Raw genomic sequence first — 20,383 nt, 5'->3', positions numbered from 1 at the left:
AATCCATCTTTTTTTGGTTTATCGGTTTTATAATGAAAAGTGGAGGGCCTTGTGACTTCGCCAACGACTTCCCCATTAGGTAGGATTTTTAGCCCAAGCCCTTATTTGTTGAGGGGAAACGAGTCCAATTTGAAGTTGTTTGTGTTTATATTGGTCAATCATAAAATAGAAATAAGAAAAAAAAATATATTTGTTTTATTTCGATCAAACATCCTCCCTATTAACCTGGAAGTTCTCAGATACAAGGAAATGGTTCTGTTCTAGAGCTAAAGATCGTAGTTCTCGAACGAGCACTCGAAAAGATTCTGGAGGATCCTCATGATTAGGCACTCTTTTCCCCCAGATCGTAGCATTAAGTATTTCTTGGCAAGCTATAAGATTATCAAATTTATAAGTATCTCTTATAAAATATGAGCAACACCAAATCCTTCTAAAGCCCAAACTTCCATTTCTCCTACTCGTTGTCCCCCTTGCTTAGCTCTTCCTCTAACGGGCTGTTGGGTAACAAGTGAGTAGGGCCCAGTAGAATGTCCATGAATTTTTTCATCAACTTGATGAATTAATTTTAAGATATAGGACTTCCCTATTAGAACAGGCTGTTCGAAGGGATCTCCTGTTCTTCCATCAAATATTCTGCTTTTTCCAGGGTACTCAGGTTCAAATACCCATGAATTTTTTGTTTGTTTACTAGCTTCATATAATTCCGAAAACACAACTTTTCTTGAAGCCTCTTTCTTATATCTCTCATCAAAGGGTGTTATCCTATAATGTTTCTTTAGCCGATCCCCTGCTAATCTGAGCGAGGTTTCAAATATTTGTCCCACATTCATTCGTGAGGGTACTCCGATCCTAAGGGATTGAAGACTATATCAACAGGTGTTCCAAATTTGATTTCATGCTTCTGTAAAATATATACACGAATCATTATGTCAAGGGGGTCCCTCTGGATCCATTTCACATCAATAACGCGCCCTCTTCCACCTATAGGTAGTTTGAGAGAAGTTTCTTTTGAAGTGGATACCTCAAGACCAAAATAGCCCGTAATAATCCAGCTTCCGCGATATATGACGGTTCGCTCGCTATCTGAGGTGTTAATTTACCTACTTAAATATCGCCAGTTTCTACCCAGGATCCCAACTTCACAACTCCATTTCTGTCCAAATTGCAGAGTAAATGTTCTTCTAGATGTTTTTTTAGTGATTTTTTCAGCGGAGCCTTGGCTTGTCGTATCAGTTTGAATTTCATATTTTCGGATGTGAAAAGAACTATAAATATCCTTATATACCAAATGTTCGCTAATTAGTACTGCGTCTTCAAAATTGTAACCCTCCTAGTGCATATAAGCTACTAAAATGTTTTTTCCTAAAGCAAGTTCCCCACCAACTGTAACTGCTCCCTCCTCTAAAATTGCCCTTTTTTAATGGATTTACCCTGCGGAACTCGGGGTTTTTTGTGCATACAAGTATTTTTGTTAGAGCGCCGATGGGCAACTAAAGGAATACTTATGGTTTTCCCACTACTTGATAAAAGGATCTTATGACTATCACTAGAAATGATCTTTCCCTCGCGTTTGGCTATAACAGAAACCCTCGAATCTAGAGTTGTTTGGCGTTCCAATCCAGTTCCAACAATGCACTTATCGGACCGAGAAAATTGAACTTCTTGGCGTTGCATATTAGAACTCATTAAAGCCCGATTCGCATCATTATGCTCAATAAAAGGAATGAGAGAACCCCCAATAGAAAAATATTGGAAAGGGAAAATACTTCTAACATGAATCTGTTCCCATGCATTAGTCAGGAATTCTTGATGGTATCTAGCTGGAACAACTTGTTCTTCCTGAATACCCTAATTCAAGGACAAAGAATTTCCTGCTGCTATCATATAATATTCATCTCTATTTGGTGATAAATAAACCACATGTCTCTCTTTTTTTTCTTTTGCCTTCTCAGATATTTCATAAAACGGACTATCTATAGATCCCCACCAGTGATCAATTCTTGCATGAATAGCTAATGATCCGGTAAGTCCAACATTGATTCCTTCGGATGTGTCAATTGGACAAATACGCCCATAGTGACTCGTATGAATATCTCGGCTCCGAAAACTTGCAATTCTCCCCGTCAATCCTCCAGGACCCAAACAACTCACTTTTCGCCCATGAACCATTTGTGTCATTGGATTGGTTCGATCAAAAACTTGAGATAAGGGATATGTGCCAAAAAAAGGTCTCATAAGTAGTTATTAATAAAATTGAAGCTGAAGCCGGAGTTACCAAAGTTTGTGGAGTCGGTTTCGATTGACGTATGAATACTCTACGGATAGTTTTTGAACCGCATGTTGTAAACGGCCAAGAGCCAGTCCGAATTGATCTTGTAACAGATCCGCAACCGAACGAATATGTTTATTTTTCAAGTGATTCATATCGTCATCATCAAGTATACCCAAAGAGACAACGATTTGTTTCTCGAAGTTCACACCCAAAGGTGCTACATCTTTATTGAGGAAGAGTTCAAGAGACGGTGCTTAAGAACCCCTATGCTCCTCACCCAAGGGCGAGACCAACGCTCAAGCACTCACGAGCACGCCTAGCCATCTAGGAGCTCAAAGCTCCAAGAGTAATAAACTTGAATCCGCCGGCTTGACGAATAACTAGTGCTCAAGAGTAGGAATGGAGGCTCACTAGCACAAATCTTCTCTCTTGCAACACTCTCACTTGAATCCCTCAAAGAAATCACTCTAGAATCAAAGGGGAGGGAGTGAGAGAGCTTTTCTAGGGTTCTAGGTGAAAGCATCAAGGCCCCTAATTCGAGTTTTGGTAATTAATGACAACAATTTGTGGATTAACAATTTCATTCGAGATAATGATCATAGGTTGATCCATGGATGAAAGGGATTTGGTTGTGAACGTGTGAAGTTTCGAGATGATATGCAAAGCTCGGGCTCAAGACAAAGGTATAAAATAGGGCTTTTGTATTTTACCGGTCACAAGGCCTTTAGTGGATGAAAAGTGACCGGATTTGTTGGATAGATAGCCGTACTATCAAGAGGGGTTGTGTACTCGTGCTTGACGGGTCTTTAGTGCCATTTTGCTCAAAATGTCTAGGTACATGCATGAGGGCTAATAACGCTTTGACAAGATTTGAAAAAGAACAAGTTTGAGAGCTGACTGCACAAGCGCGGACAGTCCGCTCCCTGGAGCACGGACGGTCCACACCCGTACCAAAGAGCATGTTTGGCTCTAGTGGAAATTAGATGTGACTGGCGAACAGTCCGGCCCAGGTGGGCGGACGGTCCGCCGATCTAACTCAAAATGTACCAGAGAGGGTGTTTTCTCTGGTTGGGCTTATGATCTGTGCTGCGGACGGTCCGCCCCTGGGGTGCGGACGATTCGCCAACTATTTGATAATTTGTACCAGAGACATTGTTGTCTCTGGTGGATTTCAAGGATGAACGGCGGACGGTCCGCTCCTGGAGCGCGGACGGTCCGCCGGCTAATTTCAAAGTTGTACCAGAGATGATGTTCGTCTCTGGTGATGTGGAACACTTAACTGCGGACGGTCCGCCCTTGGGGCGCGGACGGTCCGCAAGGGCTGTAACGGCTAGTTCTGACATGCATCAAATGCACTCTGACTCACTGGCTTATAACGGCGGACGGTCCAGTTTTTGAACAGTGGACGGTCCGCGACTTCGCAGAAAAGTGTAACGGCTAGTTTTTGAGGGGATGTCTATATATACCCAATGCCCGGCCATTGGATCTCTCTTTTGGCCATTTGGACTGCATACTTGACACTATAGAGCTAAGGCATCCCTCTCTCACACACACTTGCTTAGAGATTGCATTCTTGAGAGTGTGAGGGCTTCCTAGTGCATTGCATCAAGAGTTTGAGCTTTGTGGCACTAGGGAAACTTCAAGCAAGCGTCATCGACTTGTTACTCTTGGGAGTTGCCGCTCCCTAGACGGCTTGGAGAAGAGGATTTCGTGGAGCTCCTCCAAGGAAATTGTTGAGGAGCCCCGATTTCGATTGTGAGAGGTCTTGTGCTCACCTCACCGGAGTGGTGAAGAGCAACTCTAGTGGAATCGAGATGTGGAGCGGTTCCTTGATTCAAGCCGGCTCAAGATCAAGAGGTTCTTGATAGAGGAGTGGTTGATTCTTGGAATCCACCTCTACGTGGATTAGGGGTGACCGGCAAATCATCGACACCACGGGATAAATTCGTGTGTCAGGCTTGGTTACCTCTCTTGCTCACTTTAATTCTTATTTTAACTTTGAGCAATTTACTTTACTAGAGCTTGATTTGTATCTTGTCACCCTAGGTTGCAAACCCATCTAGAGATAGTTGTAGCATGACATAGGGCTTTCCTTTGTTACTAATTAAATTTCTCTAGTGTTGTTGGTTTTAGATTTTAAAATGCCTATTCACCCTCCCTCTAGTCGGTGTTCTTGATCCTACAAGTGGTATCAGAGTTAAGTACTCTATTAATTGCGGATTTAATCATCTTGGAGTAGAACAATGACTAGTTATAATGAGATTCATGTTGGGAAGCCACCGTTCTTTGATGGAAACAATTATGATTATTGGAAGACTAGGATGTCGGCTCATCTCAAAGACATGAGTAGAAAGCTTTGGAGAGTAGTAATTGATGGATATGTCATTTTGGACTCAATGAAATTGACACCCCTAGATGAGGAAAATGAGATACTAAATGATCAAGGGGTTAATGTGCTCTTTAGTGCTCTTGATGTGACTGAATTTAATAGAGTCAAGAGCCTCACAAATGCAAATGATATATGGAAGAAGCTCATGGAAATTCATGTGGGCACATCAAGTGTGAAGGAGGCCAAGTTATATTTGCTTAAGGGCAATTTTAGTGAATTTACCATGAAGAAGGATGAGAGTATAGCCGAGATATTCAACCGGCTAAATGACATTGTGAATGACCTTAAGGGACTTGGATTTGAGGTACCGGATGCGGATTTCAACCACAAGTTTCTTAGATGTCTTCCGGAAAGATATGACACAATTATGACCTTACTTGTAAGATCAAATGTGAAGACCGCAACTCCCACACAAATATTGGGAGAAGTTCTCACCCATGACATGTTCAAGAAATCTCAAGATGAAACTCATGGGGGAGAAATTGATATGAAAAAAAGTGTGGCATTCAAAGCTCAAGATAGCAAAAATGAAGAAGAAAGTGGGTGCCAAGAAGAAAAATCGGATCAGGAGATGGGTCCCTTTGTCAAGAGATTCAATAGAATGATGAGCAAGAAGAACTTTGGCAAGAGGGGTCAATCATCAAGAAAAAAAATCCTTTTGTGGACAAGACATGCTTCCAATGTGGTGAAGTAGGTCATATCATTGTCAATTGTCCAAACAAGAAATATGACAAGAACAAGAAGAACAAGAAAAATGATGAAAAGAAGAAGAAGAAGTTCATCAAGAAGAAAAAGAATGGCCAAACTTATTTTGTTGAATGAGATTCCGATGCAAGCTCCGATGATGATGATGACGACAAGCCATCCAAGGGAGTTGCCGGGATCGCCATCAAGGAGACTCCATCACTCTTCTATACACCACATTGTCTTATGGTAAAGGGTGGTGCAAAGGTACAACAAGATGGTGAACTTGATGAACTTTCATATGATGATCTTGTTGAAATGCTCAATGATGCCGATGAATTCATGACTAAGGAAAACACTAAGTTAAATGACTTGAAGTTGAAGTTTACTTCTCTTCAAGATTTCTATGAGGAGCTAAAGACTTCTCATAAGAATCTCAAAGAAACTCATGAGAAGCTTGAGGAAGCTCACAATACCTTGCTTAATCATGAAAGAAAAGCAACATTGAGCATTGGTGTTAGTTGTGATTTAATTGATGATAAACCTTGTGGCTCTAGCTCTACTAGTTTTTCTTGCACCAAAATTGATAACCCATCTTGCAATGAATCTCTCATTATGGAAAATGAATTGTTGAAGAAAGAAATTACTTGCTTGACTAATGATTTGAGAAAGTGCTATGATAGTAGAGCCAAGTTTAATCATTGTTGGGCAAGCCAAAAGTTCACCTTGAACAAGCAAGGGTTTGGATACATTCCTAAGAAAGAGAAGAAGGCTTTTGTGCAAACCAAAACTACTTTTGTGAAGAGTAGTGGTAAGTCATATTGTGAAAAATACAAGAAGGTTGGTCATGTTGAGAAGAATTGCACCAACAAGAAAGTCATATCCTTTGATTCAAGTTACATTCTTATGAGAAATTCAAATGGCAATGTTAGTGCAAAATTTATTGGGATACCTATAGATGGTGCTAAAAAGAATGCCATTTGGGTGTCAAAAGTCTTGGTCACTAACGTTCAAGGACCCAAGAAAGTTTGGGTACCTAAAAGAGTTACTTCTTTTTTTAGGTGAATTACAAGTCCAGAGTAAGACATTAGGTGCTTGATAGTAGGTGCACTCAACATATGACCGGAGATCCAATGATGTTTTCCTCTCTAGATGAGAATGTGGTTGGCTATAGTGACATCATCTTTGGTGACAATAGCCGGGGCAAAGTCAAAGGAGTTGGTACAATTCCTATCTCAAGTGATCATTCTCTTTCAAAATTATTGTTGGTTGATTCTCTCAAGTTTAATCTCTTAGCGGTCACTCAACTTTGTGATTTTGGATATAAGTGTAGTTTCACTAAAGATGATGTTGTAGTGACTAGCTTGGAAGGAAAAGATCACATCTTTACGGGATTTAGACATGAGGATGTATATCTTGTGGATTTTGCTACTAAAGAGGCAAACTTGTCTACTTGCTTGTTCACTCAATCATCTTTGGGTTGGTTATGGCATAGAAGGCTTGGTCATGTTGGCATGAAGCAACTCAACCGACTTTTGAAGCATGATTTAGTAATTGGCTTGAAGAATGTGAAGTTTGAAAAAGATAAGTTATGTAGTGCATGTCAAGCCAGAAAGCAAGTTGCAAATGCTCATCCCACTAAGAGTGTCATGTCAACCGAGAGACCATTAGAATTATTGCATATGGATTTATTTGGTCCTACAACATATAGAAGTATTGGTGGGAATTGCTATTTTCTTGTGGTAGTAGATGATTACTCAAGATATACATGAGTTTTCTTTCTTCATGACAAGGCCGATACATATGACAAATTCAAGAAATTCTTGACAAGGGCCGAAAATGAATTTGAGCTCAAGGTGAAGAAAGTGAGGAGTGACAATGGAAGTGAGTTTAGAAACACAAGAGTTGAGGAATGGTGTGATGAGAAAGGAATCAAGCATGAATTCTCAACAAAGTACATTCCGGAACAAAATGGTCTTGTTGAGAGGAAAAATAGAACCTTGATTGATATGGCAAGATCAATGCTCTCCGAGTACAATGTTTCGGATATCTTTTGGGCCGAAGCAATCAACACGGCTTGTCATGCCTCTAATAGATTGTATTGCCATAGATTTCATAACAAGACCCCATATGAGTTGCTCATTGGAAGGAAGCCAAATATCTCATATTTTAGAGTGTTTGGTTGCAAATGCGATATTCTCAAGAAGGGAACTTGGTTATCAAAGTTTCAAAGCAAATGTGATGAGAGTTTTCTTCTTGGGTATTCATCTTGTAGCAAGGCTTATCGGGTCTACAACAAAACACATGGCATTGTTGAAGAAGCATATAATGTTGAGTTTGATGAAACCAATGGGTCTCATAATGAACAAGAAAAATTTGATGATGTGAGAAGTGATGGTTTGAGAAATGCAATGAAAAATATGTCAATTGGTGATATTAGACCAAGAGAAGAAGATGAAGATGAAGATGGTCCTTCTATCTCTATTAGAGTTAATCCCTCAACTTCTATCGCAAATGATCAAGCACAACCAATTGTACAAGATTCAAGTAATGATGATTCTCAAGTACAAGATCAAGTTGGTTCATCTAGTGCACCTTCTCCATCAACTCAAGAATCCATTGTTCCTCAAAGAATTCATCATGTTCTTGCAAAGGATCACCCGGTGGATCAAATCATGGGTGATATTAGTAAGGGTGTCCAAACTCGATCTCGCATTGCTTCATTTTGTGAACATTATTCTTTTGTATCTTTTCTTGAACCTAACCGTGTAGATGAAGCATTGAGAGATCCGGATTGGGTGAATGCTATGCATGAAGAATTAAATAATTTCACCCGGAATCAAGTTTGGGATCTAGTTGAGAGGCCCAAGAATTATAATGTCATTGGCACTAAATGGGTCTTTAGAAACAAGCAAAATGAAGATGGAATGGTTGTGAGAAACAAGGCAAGATTGGTGGCTCAAGGCTTCACTCAAGTCGAAGGTTTGGATTTCGGTGAAACTTTTGCCCCCGTTGCTTGACTAGAAGCTATTAGAATCTTATTAGCTTATGCTTGCTCTCACAACATAAAACTTTTTCAAATGGATGTGAAATGTGCTTTCTTGAATGGCAAGATTAGTGAACTTGTTTTTGTTGAGCAACCTCCCGGTTTTGAAGATCCCAAGAAGCCAAATCATGTATACAAGCTCTCTAAAGCTCTTTATGGTCTTAAGCAAGCTCCACGAGCTTGGTATGAAAGATTGAGGGACTTTCTTATCTCTAAGGGCTTCAAAATTGGTAAGGTTGACACTACTTTGTTCACTAAAGCAATTGGTAAGGATTTGTTTATTTGTCAAATTTATGTTGATGATATTATCTTTAGTTCAACTAACCTAAGTTTTTGTGAGGAATTTGGTGAAATGATGTCTAGGGAATTTGAGATATCCATGATTGGTGAATTGAGTTTCTTCCTTGGACTTCAAATCAAGCAACTCAAGGAAGACACCTTTGTGTGTCAATCAAAATATGTGAAGAATATCTTGAAAAAATTTGGTATGGAAGATGTAAAACCAATCAAGACTCCTATGGCCACCAATGGGCATCTCGACCTAGATGAGGGAGGTAACCCGGTTGATCAAAAGCTTTACCGTTCTATGATTGGTAGTTTGCTTTATTTGACCGCATCTAGGCCCGACATCATGTTTAGTGTTTGCATGTGTGCACGATTTCAAGCCGCACCTAAAGAATGTCATTTGACCGCCGTCAAAAGGATCTTGAGATACTTGAAATATACTTCTAATATTGGTTTATGGTATCCCAAGGGTGCTTATTTTGATTTTATTGGATTCTTAGATTCGGATTATGCGGGTGCAAGGTTGATAGGAAGAGCACTTCCTGTGGTTGTCAATTTCTTGGTAGGTCTCTTGTTTTTTTGGTCTTCAAAGAAACAAAATTCCGTAGCTCTTTCAACCGCCGAAGCGGAATATATTTCGGCCAGAAGTTGTTGTGCACAATTATTATGGATGAAACAAACTCTTCTTGATTTTGGTGTGAAGTTTGATGAAATTGTATTATTGTGTGATAATGAAAGCTCCATGAAAATTGCAACTAATCCGGTGCAACATTCAAGGACCAAGCATATTGATATCCGTCATCATTTTCTTACAGATCATGTGAACAAAGGTGATATCAAGATTGATGGTATTGGCATGGATAATCAATTAGCCGATATATTTACCAAGCCTTTGGATGAATCTCGGTTTTGCAAGTTAAGAAATGAGCTTAATATCATTGTCTTCTCAAATGTGGCTTGAAAACTAGCACATGTGGCATATGGTTCTTTCATGCATTCTTTATTTCTATTTTTTGAATTTTTGGAGTATTTTTGAGCCATTTATGAGTTTTCATGGTTTAACTTGATTTATTTTTGATTTATCATTCTTACTCACTCATATGAGTCTTTGGATGGTGTTCATGCTAGTTTTGAGATTTTTGAAATTTTATTTGAGCAATGGTCTCAATTCAAAGTTGAAATTCTGAAAGTTGGCAAAATTCTGGGCTGTCTGAAATTTGATAGAGCGGACGGTCCGCGGGTAAGAGGCGGACTGTCTGCAATTCATAAAGTTTTTCACCAGAGGCTCTAAGCAGCAAAAAATTGAAGTGCGGACAGTCCGCCCATGGACCGCGGATGGTCCGCCAGATGCTACGGTAAGCTTTGGATACACCGATAGGTTGTCTACTGAGCAAGTCGCAGACGGTCCACCAAAGGTCTGCGGACGGTCCGCAGTTGGTGAGAAAAATTGAACAGAGGCAGTTCTAGTCGGGTGTGGATCAGATTTTTCCAAAGGCGGACAGTCCGCCAAGGAAACGCGGACGGTCCGCGTTTGGACAGATTGGTGGGGTCGGCCAGACTTGACGTATAATGGGTGTCCCTCTCACTCCCCCACCAAACTGCACACACCTCATCCAAAAGCCATAGCGCTCTCTCTCTCTCAAGCACGTGGAAGAAGATCTCAAGGGAGAGGACTTTTGTCGTGGTTCCCGGATGGTCTGAGCACATCCCCGGACACTTCGCGACATTCTACACCATGTCCTCTCAGTACTTCGTCAAATCTCTAACTCTTGTTCATGGATTTCATCATTGGAAAGAGTTAGGGTTAAGGGCTCTGATCTGTTTTTGGGCCATGGATTCTTGAAAATACTTGGGTGGTCTTGTTCCTAGTGATGAGGAGGTACTATGGTTAAATTTTGGTTGGTGGATTTGATCTAGAACTCATAATATGGATGAATCAAAGTTTGGGGTGATTTTGGGCTCTCTGCACATGAACAAATGCATCGCAGACGGTCCGCACCTGGCTGGCGGACGGTCCGCGCCTGGCTGGCGGACGGTCCGCCATTAGGCAGAATTAGCACATGGACGCGGACAGTCCGCGGCCTTCATGCGGACGGTCCGCTAGTGCATAGAATGGCTGATTCTTGTTCTCTTATGATGATCTTACTTGGCTTGGATATTATACTTGAATATATGAATCTTATGATTTATTATTGATCTCAGGCCACCCCGGAAGACCCTCAAGGCCACTACTTCCAAAATCAAGAAGGCTGTGTCTTCCAAAAGACAAAGAGACAGTGATGACTCTGATGATGTGGACTATGCTCCCAATCTCAGTGAGATGGCTGCAGAATCTTCAGTGGGTGATGTTGGTGATGAATCTTCAGAGGAAGAGACTGAGGAAGTTGAGGATGATGTTACAGATCTGATGGGGTTATATCTTCCTAGCCGACAGTGGACTGCTGTGAGCTATGCCAATGCTAGAGTAGTGAATCAGTTCAACTTGTCTCGGGACATCAACATCCTCTTCTTCAAAACTGAGGTAAAAAAGATGCTTACTTTGGTCATCTAGTTAAGAAGAATATATTCAAACATCAGACCATTGACCTAGGCTATATGATATCACAATAAGTCAAGTCTGATCTAGTGGATAGATTTGAGCAAATGGGGTTAGCAAATTTTCTGCAACATAAGTGTGATTGGAATGAAACAGTCATACGTCAGTTCTATGCCACTCTAGAGATCAACATGGTTGAGAAAACATTTTGGTGGACAACTGGTAAGAGAACCTATTATGCTACATTTGCACAGTTTGCTGAGGCTAATCAGTTGGATTATGATTTCATCACTAGTGAGCAAAGTGTGAATGTTGTGTTAGAAAACCTTCTAGATGAGAATGACTACCCCATGTACTATGAGCCTGCACATCTTGGTATTGCTACAAGCTTTGGGGGCATTCAGGGTCTGAGGCATCATTCTGCTGTGATTAATAAAATTGTCAGAGTCACATTCATGCCTAAGAGTGGCAACAAGGACAAGATTAGAGGGCTCTATTTGAATGTGATATCTCATATCATGAACGGAAATAGAATAAATGTCATTGCTCTTATTATGGATCAGCTTACAGATTTAAGGCTTAACATGGAGATGAACTTATATTTTGCTCCATATATTATGTCCATCATCAAGGTCAAGTCTAACTTCAGAGGGATATGTGAGAGCAAGCACACTCCTTTCAGGCCATTCAAGAATGACAATGCTTTTCTTTTGAGGCCTTTGACTCCTTTCCCTGGAAATGATATGGATGCTGAAGCATAGGGGCAGGATGGTGATGATGATAGTGATAATGATGCTCACATGGGAGCAGCTGTAGCTCAGCATGCCATGCCACCACCACAGCCTCCAGTACAGCAGCAGTGGGCTCCTCCAGCTGGCTACTTTGACCCTTACTTTTCATCCATGCAGGAGAGCATGTCCTCTCAGATTGCGGGGTTGGCTAGCCAGATGCAGAGTCAGATGAACCTCAACTTCCAGAACATGCAGCAGTAGATGTTCCAGCCCATGATGGCTCAGATGCAGGGGGTTCAGCAGAGTTTACACTCAGACATAGCAGCTCTTGACTCACGCTTTGAGGATTTGCCTTCTTTTGAGCAGTTTGAGCAGCTTGAGCAGAGGCAGCAGCATCTAGAGCAGCGCTTTGATACTTTCAGCACAGCCTTCACCGGGTTTTCTGACCACTTCTACTCAGTGTTTCCGGCTCCAGTGCCGCCTCCAGAGTTCTACTCGCACCAGCCGTTCTACCCACCGCCATCTCCTCCACCGCCGATGGATTGACGTTTTTTGAATTGATGCCAAAGGGGGAGAAGGAGCTTTGGAGTGCTTGAATCTAGGGGGAGCTCATGGACTTCACATGGAAATCATTCGCTTTCGGATTCCGCTTGCTACTCGTGTTTATTTGTGTTGAACTATTGCATTACATGTTTATGATTTGTGTCTTGCATGAACTCGGTTTGTGATTTGTGGTTGGATTTGAACATTTGGTTTGTAATGTATGATGAACTATGTTGATTTGTGTTACTCTTATCTACTTATGTTCATCTTGTGGTTGTGAGGTTGTCCTAACTAAGCTTAAATTCATATCATATATATATCTTGTATCTTGTATGCCTCGATTTCCACTTGTAGGGGAAACTCCGTCGAAATTTTCAAATTTCATATATATGTGCTGTTGGTATTCATTCAAATTTATATGCACATATCAATGGGGAGTTCTCTCTACTCATCGAACTTGGTGAATTTATTCATACCATATTCTGAAATTTTCAAGAAAAATGAGTAAGTTCTTCCAAAGTTCAATTCCAAGTCCACCTTATGCCTAGTGTATAAAGTTGACTTAAACACTTTTATCACTCCAAAATTTAGTGTTGTCATCAATTAACAAAAAGGGGAGATTGAAAGCATCTAGGCTCCTAATTCGAGTTTTGGTAATTAATGACAACAATTTGTGGATTAACAATTTCATTCGAGATAATGAGCATAGGTTGATCCACGGATGAAAGGGATTTGGTTGTGAACGTGTGAAGTTTGGAGATGATATGCAAAGCTCGGGCTCAAGACAAAGGTATAAAATAGGGCTTTTGTATTTTACCGGTCTCAAGGCGTTTAGTGGATGAAAAGTGACCGGATTTGTTGGATAGATAGCCGTACTATCAAGAGGGGTTGTGTACTCGTGCTTGATGGGTCTTTAGTGCCATTTTGCTCAAAATGTATAGGTGCATGCATGAGGGCTAACGACGCTTTGACAAGATTTGAAAAAGAACAAGTTTGAGAGCCGACTGCACAAGCGCGGACAGTCCGCTCCCTGGAGCACGGACGGTCCGCACCCGTACCAAAAAGCATGTTTGGCTCTGGTGGAAATTAGATGTGACTGGCAGACAGTCCGGCATAGGTGGGCGGACGGTCCGCCAATCTAACTCAAAATGTACCAGAGAGGGTGTTTTCTCTGGTTGGGCTTATGATCTGTGCTGCGGACGGTCCGCCCCTGGGGTGCGGACGGTCCGCCCCTGGGGCGCGGACGGTCCGCCGACTATTTGACAATTTGTACCAGAGACATTGTTGTCTCTGGTGGATTTCAAGGATGAATGGCGGAAGGTCCGCTCCTGGAGCGCGGACGGTCCGCAAGGGCTGTAACGGCTAGTTCTGATACGCATTAAATGCACTCAGACTCATTGGCTTATAACGGCGGACGGTCCGGTTTTTGAACAGCGGACGATCCGCGACTTCACAGAAAAGAGTGTAATGGCTAGTTTTTTAGGGGATGTCTATATATACCCAATGCCCGGCCATTGGGTCTCTCTCTTGGCCATTTGGACTGCATACTTGACACTATAGAGCTAAGGCATCTCTCTCTTACACACACTTGCTTAGAGATTGTATTCTTGAGAGTGTGAGGGCTTCCTAGTGCATTGCATCAGGAGTTTGAGCTTTGTGGCACTAGGGAAACTTCAAGCAAGCGTCATCGACTTGTTACTCTTGGGAGTTGCCGCTCCCTAGACGGCTTGGAGAAGAGGATTTCGTGGAGCTCCTCCAAGGAGATTGTTGAGGAGCCCCGATTTCGATTTTGAGAGGTCTTGTGCTCACCTCACCGGAGTGGTGAAGAGCAACTCTAGTGGAATCGAGGTGTGGAGCAGTTCCTTGATTCAAGCCGGCTCAAGATCAAGAGGTTCTTGATAGAGGAGCGGTTGATTCTTGGAATCCACCTCAACGTGGATTAGGGGTGATCGGCAAGTCATCGACACCACGGGATAAATTCGTGTGTCAAGCTTGGTTACCTCTCTTGCTCACTTTAATTCTTGTTTTTACTTTGAGCAATTTATTTTACTAGAACTTGATTTGTATCTTGTCACCCTAGGTTGCAAACCCATCTAGAGATAGTAGTAGCATGACATAGGGTTTTCCTTTGTTACTAATTAAATTTCTCTAGTGTTGTTGGTTTTAGATTTTAAACCGCCTATTCACCCCCCCTCTAGTCGGTGTTCTTGATCCTACACTAGGGCTGTTTAGTTCGAAAATGAGCAAAAAGGAGGTGTAAATGAAGGGTTATGGGGGTTATTTATACTCCACACACAGAAACTAGCCGTTGTCCAACAGTTATCCAGAGACTCTGGGTAAAACTCCGGATACTTCGGGCCTGGAGCTCGGACATTTCAGGCTGAAACCTGGACACTCCAGATTCAACAGCAGGCTCACTCAAAACTAACTCTTGTAAGATTTTGGAGTGGTTTTTTGGCTCACTGGGTTTGCATGGATTTCTTTAGCACTAGATCCAAGTCACAACCTGCAGATCAAAATCCCTATTTATAGTACGGCATTCCTATCCTCAAATTCAAAATAAAACACTAATCCTTGAGTCAATTCCAAACACCGCTTTTTTATTTCCTTTTTAGGGGGACATGCTTCATCATTTGTGTCACCTGTTCAATCTTAGCACCTGCACACATGCTTGATAACCATATTAAATGTACATGTGTTTTGTTGTCAAAAACCAAAACCCACTTAGGGGCCTAGATATCTTTCAATAATTTAGTCAGTTTGCCTATGAAGAAATGACAAAGTTTGCCTATGAAGAAATGACAAAAGAGAAGAAAAGAATGGAAAAGAATATGTGGAGTGCTATTTTACTAATCTATTTTGTGAAACCAGTGTTCTTTTGTGAATATATGGATTTGAAGTAATATTTGCTCAACGCTACTGAGAACCAATGTTGTTTCCTGAATTTTCCCGTCATCGAGTAGAGCCGCCGGAGGCCAGGCGAACAGAGAATGAACCTACGCTATTGACGTGAGCGTGGATGGTGCAGATTCATTCGCCATGTGAGCCCCACATTCCAATTGAGCACATGTGATCCTCAACCAAATGATCTGAAACTTTTTAAAAAAATTTATGATCTTTCTGAAAGGGCAAATATAGTTTTAAGTCACCATACAAGTGGAGATGCATTCACCTTACACTACCAGCAAAGTTTATGTGCCTATTTGATTGCTGAAGGACCAAGAATTTTTGATTCAGTCGGTGACACTACCATAAGCTTACATATGCATAGCACCATAAGTATGAATACTTCATGCATCAGAATTTTGATAGTTAATCTTGAATTAAAAGAGAGCACCCGATAATACAGATGATCCAACAAAGGGTGTATGAGTACGAGCAAATAGAAAGTATATGTACAATGTACACCATACAATTGTCAATTGTATAGAGGGGGGGGGGGGGGGGGAGATCAACTAAGAGACACTAGCCCTCCAGAAAACTTGTGTGCAAGCGGCATCCGTGGTCATCCATTACTTTTGGAAATCATTTTTAGAGATGATGGGGGTTAAAAGAAGAGTAAATTTCACCGGCGGTCCTCGAACTTGTTCCGCATTCTCATCACGGTCCCGGTACTTGCAAAACATCCATTCAGCACCTTAAACTTGCTATATCGTGTCACCGCCGGTCCAAACTGCCTCCCCGAGCCGAGCGCCTCTCTCGCTCATCTCCTCCCTCCTGCCGCCGGCCATACTCGATCCACGCGCGCGGGAGCAGGCGCCGAGGTGAGCAGCAGCCACCAGCCTCTGCTCCACGGCGGTGATGGCCTCGGACAGCAGCTGGTTCGCGGCCGGCGGCGGTCTCCTGTACGCCGGCTGAGCTCTCCCCCGCGCGGCCAGCGGCCCTCACCGGCCAGCTGCAGAGCTTGCCCACGCGGCCGGCATGGCGCGGCCAGCGGCACTCTCCCGCACGCCGGCAGAGCGGGCTCAGCGCAGATGGAAAGCCCCGCGCGGCCGACAGCCCTCACCCGCCAGCTGCAGAGCTTGCCCACGCGGCCAGCGCGGCGTGTCCGGTGGCACTAGCCCGCACGCCGGCGGAGCACGCCCGCGCGGCCGGAGGAGCTCGCCGACGCAGCCGGCTCGGCGTGGCCCGCAACGCTTCCCTGCACGCCGCCGGCAGAGCGCTCCCTCGCTCGCGGCCACCGGCATCTCGCGCTGCTCCTACCTATGGTCGCGGCTGGCCCAATTCGTTGCAACAGAGCTCGATTCCACCATGCGGGACTTCAATTCAATCGCAGCGGATGTCGATTTGAGCATGAAATCTTGGCTTGGTCGATTGAGGTCCGGAGGACCATGTCACCGCTGCGCCATCCACAACCAGCAAGCGATTCTACCACTTCTGCCTGCTGCTGCTACTCTCAGGCAGCCCCATCGCCGCCGCCGCCGCCGCTACTCCCAGGTGCCAGTGCGGGGCGTGCGGAGGCCGGCGCCAGCGCTATTGCGGGCGGAGGAGGCCAGCGCCGGTCGGGCGGAACCGAAGCTGCGCGGCCATGTCGGGCGGGCGGGCAGCCAGCGGCGACGGCGAGCTCCTCTGGCCGCGAACCCGCTGCTGTCCGAGGCACTACGCCACATACGATGGTCGACGATGAACGTGCACGCATGGGCATGCCTTGATGCTGCGGGCGAACATGCATGAATAGCCCGGAAGAACTCCTCGTACTCGGCGGCGCCGCCGGACTTGCCCTGCACCTCCACGACTACCAGCTTCGGCGTGAGCTCGTAGATCTCCACGGCCACCACCAGCGCGCCGTGCTCTCCCTCACGCGTCCCTTCCATGTTGACCGACCCGTCGTCCAGCTCGCGCACCACCAGGCCGGCCCCCTCTAGCGCCGCCAGGATCTGCTCCACTGGCGCCGCCGACATGAACCGCGCCGCCGCCGGATGGTGGTGCTTCTGCTCCGGGCCGTGGTAGCTGCTGTCCGAGGCCGTCGCCGCCGCGGAGCAGAGGCTGGTGGCCACTGCTCACCTCAGCGCCTGCTCCCGCGCGCGTGGATCGAGGATGGCCAACAGCGGGTGGGAGGGGATGAGCGAGAGAGGCGCTCGGCTCGGGGAGGCAGTTTGGACCGGCAGTGACACGATATAGCAAGTTTAAGGTGCTGAATGGACATTTTGCAAGTATCGGGACCTGCATGAGAACACGCGGCAAATTAGAGGACCGCCGGTGAAATTTACTCTTAAAAGAATTAGAAACAAAAATATTGCTTTGTCTTTGTTTTTATTTTTGCTGTACTTGTAGCACTAGTTACTTTATATCATGGTTCTACCTAAATGAATTAGGGGAATCATATTTGGAGAACACCGACTTTTGATCAATTTCCCCTTGCTTGTTTGTTCAATTGTTCTAGGCTGCCAACTAGGTTTTTCCATTATTTAAAGGAAACAACATTTTTGGGATGTTTATTTCACAATTTCTAATAGGTATTCAGATGCATTTTAAAATTAATTGCCTTTTGTCAATGTTGTTGGGATCACATTATTATTGAACTAACAATTCAATCTATTCATTATAATAAATACAATCAAGTATCCTCATAAATTAATATGGAAATCCTGAATATGAAGCATAAAGAATGCTATATACTATAGAGTTAGTCGGTAATTGACTAAACAAAATAATTCTAATTTGTTAGATCATTATTTTTATGGCCCAAATTATAGGAAAAAATAATTAGATAGGGTGCTCCTTAAACTCAGGGTGCCCCATTGGGTCAAATGGGATAGGACATGAGCACACCCCCCTCGCCCGCACCCATAGTGAATTGGCCCCTATTTCTCTTTTCTCTCCTATACCCTCATTCATCAGGTTCCAATTTCTAAGATTATGAATTGTATTAATTTTCTTAAAGAAAATAAAAATAAATTTTATTTATAATCATAACTCAAGTTGGCTAATTTTGACTAATAGACTTCAAAATAAAAACCTTCGAACTTTTTAAGTCATCTCTAAACTATTTTTTCATCTTATCTCGAACAAATTTACTTTTATTCCGTATTCTAATCTAATTCTATTGTTGAGATGGTTGAAAATCATGTTTACTTGTTCCGAAATATTTTATCTTTAATTTGTGAATTCTTGGGTTTGCCATCACTATGTGTGGATTACAAAAATCACTTAAGGAGGGTCCTTCAGTGAGAAGAAGACGCTCGTCCTAATGGTTTTTGAAATGAGAATCACAATTCCATTGTTCCTTTCACGAAGAACCTAAACTACAATGATATATTAGAGAAAATTATGTCAAAACTCATTGAAGACACATGTTATTAAGAAGAAATACCTTGAAGGCATCCTCATCCGGCATGTCGTCTCAAATGTATATGAAGAAAAAAAAATCTTCTAGCAACTTATAGAACGGTGAGACCCTTATTCCAACCTATTGGTGCACGAAACTTGAAGACCTTACAAAATAGAAAAAAATGAATTGTTATAGAAGCTATACAAATGCATAATATTTTGAGTAGTTAATTTTACAAAACTACCATGGCATTCTTCATAGGGTGGCCCCATTGGGTTAGAGGGAATGGGGGCATGAGCCCCTTGCCTCCAAAGTATTCTTTTTTGGTACTTGATTCGTACACACATACAAAATTCTATTATTGAGATGGTTGAAAATCATGTTTACTTGTTCCGGAATCTTTTATCTTTAATTTGTGAATTCTTGGGTTTGACTTCGCTATGTGTGGATTAGAAAAATCACCTGAGGAGGGTCCTTCAGTGAGAAAAAATCACCTGAGGAGGGTCCTTCAGTGAGAAGACGACCGTCCTACTGGTTTTTGAAATGAGAATCACAATTCCATTGTTCCTTTCACAGAGAACCTAAACTACAAAGATATATTAGAGAAAATTATGTCAAAACTCATTGAAGGCACATGTTACTAAGAAGAAATACCTTGAAGGCATCCTCATCCAGCATGTCGTCTCAAATGTATATGAAGAAAAAAAATCTCCTAGCAACATATAGAACAGTGAGACCCTTATTCCAATCTATTGGTGCACGAAACTTGAAGACCTTACAAAATAGAAAAAATGAATTGGTATAGAAGCTATACAAATGCTTAATATTTTGAGTAGTTAATTTACAAAACTACCATGGCATTCTTCATAGGGTGGCCCCAATGGGTTAGAGGGAAGGGGGGCATGAGCCCCCTGCCTCCAAAGTGGATTGACCCTTGATTCGTACACACATACGAAATTCTATTGTTGAGATGGTTGAAAATCATGTTTACTTGTTTCGGAATCTTTTATCTTCAATTTGTGAATTCTTGGGTTTGCCATCGCTATGTGTGGATTAGAAAAATCACCTGAGGAGGGTCCTTCAGTGAGAAGAAGACGCCCATCCTACTGGTTTTTGAAATGAGAATCACAATTACATTGTTCCTTTCACGGAGAATGTAAACTACAAAGATATATTAGAGAAAATTATGTCAAAACTCATTGAAGACACACGTTATTAAGAAGAAATACTTTGAAGGCATCCTCATCCAGCATGTCGTCTCCAATGTATATGAAGAAAAAAATCTTCTAGCAACTTACAGGATGGTGAGACCCTTGTTCCAATCTATTGGTGCACGAAACTTGAAGACCTTACAAAATAGAAAAAATGAATTGGTATAGGAGCTATACAAATGCATAATATTTTGAGTAGTTAATTTTACAAAACTATCATGGCATTTTTCATAGGGTGGCCCCATTGGGTTAGAGGGAAGGGGGGCATGAGCACCCTGCCTCCAAAGTGGATTGGCCCTTGATTCTTTTTTGGTACTTGATTCGTACACACATATGAAGTACACTCATCACATAGCTCAAGGTGCGCTACACATGAGGTGGAAATGTATAAAACTCGATATTGGATTGAAAATTA

At 42.6% G+C, this 20,383-nt stretch overlaps 1 pseudogene; it reads right to left on the bottom strand.

Annotated features, from left to right (window-relative positions):
* Nucleotides 1-204: 204 nt before the first annotated feature.
* Nucleotides 205-17,387, bottom strand: LOC120667979 (annotated as a pseudogene).
* Nucleotides 17,388-20,383: the final 2,996 nt, after the last annotated feature.

Source organism: Panicum virgatum, chromosome 3N, assembly GCF_016808335.1.
Source record: "Panicum virgatum strain AP13 chromosome 3N, P.virgatum_v5, whole genome shotgun sequence".
NCBI classification, from domain to species: Eukaryota; Viridiplantae; Streptophyta; class Magnoliopsida; order Poales; family Poaceae; genus Panicum; species Panicum virgatum.
Note: the sequence above shows the minus strand (reverse complement) of the source record. Positions and strands in the feature narration are given on the sequence as shown.